The 5,345-nt window shown below is 38.4% G+C and overlaps 1 protein-coding gene across 1 annotated transcript in view; it reads left to right on the top strand.

Moving 5' to 3' along the window:
* The window catches only part of atp6v1ba (ATPase, H+ transporting, lysosomal, V1 subunit B, member a), a 48,755-nt gene that overhangs the window by 27,196 nt on the left and 16,214 nt on the right, over window positions 1–5,345 (top strand). The window lies entirely within an intron of this gene.

Raw genomic sequence — 5,345 nt, 5'->3', positions numbered from 1 at the left:
GGGGGGGGGGGGGGGGGGGGGGGGGGGCTATAGGGTGACAGACACACATATGAGCTGTGCGCTGTTTTACCAACAGTTTTCGAGTGTGTGTGTGTGTGTGTGTGGGGGGGGGGGGGTTCAGCATAAGGGAAGAGGCTGCTTATAGCATTTTAGCTAGTGCACCTGGCCTGCTAGTTCTGTTGACGGGGCGGGGCGCCCCGCTTGTATAATGGTAGGGGAAACGCTGTTTAAAAAAAGTTATTCATTCAACCTTTTTTCATACAGGTTAATATTAGCTGTAGATGGCACTTTCAGTGCAGTGTGGGATGCTTAACATTCATGTTTTTTTAAATATTTATAACAGTGTAATGTGAAAATGATGATGTAAAAGTTTAAATGTTAAATGGACTGTACTTTATAGCACCTTTCTATCTTAAGACACTCAAATCTCTTTACAACAATCTGTGCCTCATTCACCCATTCATACAGCACTCTACTAGATCTGTACAAAGAATAATCAGAGCTTTATCACATTCATACACCGATGGGTCACACATCCGAGGCAATGAGGGGTTCAGTGTCTTGCCCAAGGACACTTCAGCATGTGACTGCTGGTGGAATAGAACCCCCAACTCTCCAATTGGAGGATGACTGCTCTAACCACTCAGCCACAACTGCCCAAGTTTAGGTAATAGTTTTTGCATGAACCCTTTTGTAACCGTGAAGTTTGGAATTGTTTTAGACCACTTTGATCATCATTGGAAGTGGGACTCACTTTCATTTTAGGTAAATAACTACCGGTATGTATAAAAAAAAAAAAAAAAAAAAAAAAACGGGATCTTGAGGTCAATGAAATAAAGTTGGCACTGCTAAGAAGTTTTATAAACTGAAGCTGTTTTCATACAGCAGCACTCCGCTTCAGTCTTAGCTGCGTTCAGACTAGCTGTTAGCTCCTCGTTCCTGTTTCTCTAAATCATGGTTGTTTAAAGAGCTATCTTCAGTAGATAAGAAATGAACACATTTCCACAAAACACAACTTCAAAATGGCCAGAATATCCTTTTCTCACACTTACTAAGGTTTGTCATGTTCATTTTTCTTTACTGGCACAAGAAACTTTTAAAATGGCTTCCAAACATGGACTTGGCAGTATCTTAAATTTATTTGGAGTTAATTAGAGTTTACAAGTTGATGAATAGGATGCGAGCTCACCTGGGTCAACTATGGTGTTGTGATGACCAACAGTCGACAGGTGAGCACTAAACCTGAGTAGAAAGGTTTGAGTAATAGAGGTGCATCGATTGCAGTTTTCTGGCCGATCACCGATTTCTAAAGTCTGACCTGCTGATTCTGATTTAGTTTTATAAGCGACACTGTCAGGTGTTATAAAGTCACAATGCACCTTCAATTTTCCAATATTATTTTATTGAAAAACATACCCTTGAACAATATCCTAGAAACAATACAAACTAGTTTTAACTGGTCATGAGGTAGTGCTCTGAAAAATAAATGAAGTTTTGACAATTGTTTTTAAAACTACAAAAAATCAGTAAAATTGGTTTCTCATGTATCGGCCGATCTTCGTTCTCTCAAAATTAAGGAAATCGGCCTCAATTTATCGGTGCACCCCTTTTATTTAGGGTTTCTTTTAGTTGTACTCTGATGATGGAAGAACATCAACTCATAATTTGTCTCTTTCATTTCTCAAATCAACAGGTTCTTCCGCTTCACACTCACAGTTTGTTTGGTCTCACTATTAATACTTTCTGTTTTTACTCTGTAACTCGTTTCCAGTTTTCATATGCATGAGTAAAGCAAAGTTAGACAAAGTTCAGGGAAAAGGAGCCACAGTTCTTGTTTTTAAACAACATGCATGTTTGTGAATGACGGCAGCATTAAAACCTGAGAAATCCTTCAGATAAACCAGGAGTCCCTGGTTTCTGTATGAAATGAATGTTCAGTTTTGTAACCTTGAACTTGAGCCAACAAACTTTTTGTTTCTGTTCTCGCTTCAGTTTCTGCTCTTTAGTGATGCACAGCTGTGCAGCACTCGCAGCTTCATTGACTCCGAGTGGAAATTAAAACAAGAGCAGGACGCACTTGAGAGAAGACGGCTCAGTTATTTTCTACGAGGCGATGTTTGCACGTTCTTCACTTTTTCTCAAAGTGTACAGATTTGGTTGCAAGAATTATTGAAAAATGTCCAAGGCAAATTTAAATGGAAATATGCAATGGCTGCTGGGACCAGTCCACTCTATTTAGTGAAACTTTATCAATTGGTTCAGTTTACTGAAGCACTCCAGTGCAACTGAGGCTGTCTGAGTGACAGACCATTGACTTCTTCTCATTTTTAATCCCCTCCCCTCTAAAAAAATCACAACATATCTAGAAATCTAAAACGGTTTACTTGTTGTTTTTCATTTCTTTATCTCTTTATCAGTATATTTGTTGTATAATCAAAGATTGTTATCAATAAATTTGTTGAATGATCTAAGATAGTTGTCAGAAGACAAAACCTTTGTTTTTCTTGGTGTACATTTTAGTGACATTTGAATTTTTTTGACCTTTGTAAATTCTGAAATCTCAAATTTTGCTTCACAAAGTGAAGTTTTTCAATGTAAAGATATTTTAGTACTTTTCAAAAAGATAAAAAGATTTTTCCTGCTACGTTTCTCATCCCTGAGACGTTCTCCTCTGCTCTCACTTTGCACAAACATCAGCAGCACATGACACGATGATATATTCACACAAACGAACTGCACCCCGGGCCCCAGCCTGTTACAGAACGACCAGCAGGCCCGACCACCATTAGAACAAATGCTTCTTGCTGTCTGTCCAGAAGGTAAATGAACAGCTGACTGTTTATTGGCACACGCATTTGTTGTTACAACAGAGTGGTGAGAAATGACACAAACCGGAGTGGCAGGATGTGATTGTGTGTCACAGCCGTGCTGAAGAGAACTTTTCAAAGACTTCATAGATTTCTTCCCTTGTTGTTTTAGCCTGATGGTTGTAACACAGGCATGAGGGAAGGGACGCACGTCTTTCTTCACAATCTGATAACAAAGCCACACCATTACATCCAGAGTTCATATCATGAAAAGGCTGCCACCACAGTAATAAAGCTTGACTCGTTTCAGTGAAGTTATGTGACAGTCCGTCTCATTTCAGGGTTCATCATGAAGTCAGATAGGTTTAACCCAAGAAAGTGCCTCCTCCATTTCTCAGTTTTTACTTTTTGTATCACACTGGTTTTTGTTAGTTTCACTCAAAACATCTTATACTAGATTTACCATGACTAGAAATAATTTGTGTTCAGTGTTCAACACAATGGTACTTCTTCCACTTATTTAACAATGGTGTACCACAAGACTCTATCTTAGGACCCACCCTCTTTACAATCTACTTAAGTAATGTAGGTCAGATCATCCCTGATGCATCCTTACATTTCTGTGCTGATAATACAGTTTTATTGTCACACTAAAGCTGTTGCTAAGGTTTTCCAGCTCTTACAGTCTGCATTCAACATCATCCAGTCAGATTTGTTCTGTCTCAAACTGGTGCTACATGCTGATAAAACCAAAGGGATGTTGTTTTCGAACAGGAAGTTGCTACCAGCAGTCCTTCCTTCTTTTTTAATCTTTGAATAGTGTTCCTAGTGAGTTTGTCGATTCTTACAAATACTTGGGAATATTGGTCGATTCTCATCTCTCTTTTAAGCCTCATGTCAAAAACTTGGTAAATAAACTAAAAGTTAAACTGGGTTTCTTTTTCAGAAACAGATCCTGTCGAACTCTGAATGCTAGGAAACACCTTGTATCTGTGACTTTCCTTCCCTCCATTGATTACGGTGACATTATCTCCATGAACTACAAGAACCCTGCAGATGTTGGATGCTGTCTATCATGGTGCACTAAGATTCATAACTGGCTGTGATTATCGTACCCACCACTGCACCCTGTATTCACTGGTTAACTGGTCATCATTAACTTCATGCAGACTCTCACTGGTACATTTTCATCTTTAAATCACTTCTTGGTCTGCTGCCTTCATACATCTCCTTCATGTCTCTGCGTGAGTGCATCTACAGCGTGCGCTCTCAGGACATTATTACCTGCAGTGTTCCCTCAGTGAGGACTGAAATAGGCAAAAGACCTTCTCCTACTCCGCTCTTGTTTCCTGGACTATCTTACAAAAAGATCTGAAGCTCTCGACCTTGACCTCTCTAAGGGATTAAAAAAAAACTAAGTTCAATGCAAAAATCAATGACATGTTCCTGTTTGTAGTATTTTACCCCGTTTCGAAATGTAGCTGGTTTTTATTTTTTTTATATCACTACTTTTGTTTGCTTTTCATTTTGTGCTTTTTATGAATGTCTATTGCTTGTACCTCATCCGTTGTTTTGTTGAAATCAGGTCTCTTGTAAATGAGTCCTCGTGACTCAATGAGACTAATATGTAATATGTATTTTTATTTTATTTAAAGAGTTTTACTCCTACAAACTGGTCAAAATCCTATTGTATCCATTTATTCATGCCTTATAGGTTTAATTTGTCCCAAACTTTCTTAACCCTATAGTATTATTGGCACAGGCATCAGAAATTCAATTCAGTTTATTTATATAGTGCCAAGTCACAACAGAAGTCATCGCAGGACACTGAACATACATAAAAGTATATTAAAACCATTATTTATCTGAGGAGGGTAACATGCTCTGACAAAATCACTAAAGATAAAGTTCTTTCTGTATGTGATGGTTTTTTCTTCCTATGACAAATTGTTTCCCTGATGAAGACCTGTCAGGATTTGGGACTGTATTACTGTAAAACTAGTTTCAAAGTTCCCTAGCCCCATCTCTTTTATGTAGCTCAGTTTGGACTTGAAACTGAGCAGAAGGGAGTTGCTGATCAAGTGGAAAGTCTCTGGCTTGACAGACAGACATGTTGTGAATTTACTGACAAATCATTTTTGGTCATTTTTAAAATTTCACAGCATTTCAGAATCAGAAATTTACTTTCAGCTGTAGTCACTTCTCTCCCTTATATGGGCGGCTTTGGCTGAGTGGTTAGAGCAGTCGTCCTCCAGAGGGAGAGTTGGGGGTTCAATTCCACCAGCAGTCGCATGTTGAAGTGTCCCTAGGCAAGACACTGAACCCCTCATTGCCTCCAATGTGTGTCCCATCAGTGAATGAATGTATGAATGTAAAAGCACTGATTAATTTTTGTATAGATCTAGTAGAGTGCTGTATGAATGGGTGAATGAGGCACAGATTGTAAAGAGCTTTTAGAATCTTGATGAGATAAAGTTGCTATACAAGTACAGTCCATTTACTATATATATATATATATATATATATATATATATATAT

This window comes from Nematolebias whitei, chromosome 1 (genome assembly GCF_014905685.2).
Source record: "Nematolebias whitei isolate Nwh7 chromosome 1, NemWhi1, whole genome shotgun sequence".
Classification (NCBI taxonomy): Eukaryota; Metazoa; Chordata; class Actinopteri; order Cyprinodontiformes; family Rivulidae; genus Nematolebias; species Nematolebias whitei.
Note: the sequence above shows the minus strand (reverse complement) of the source record. Positions and strands in the feature narration are given on the sequence as shown.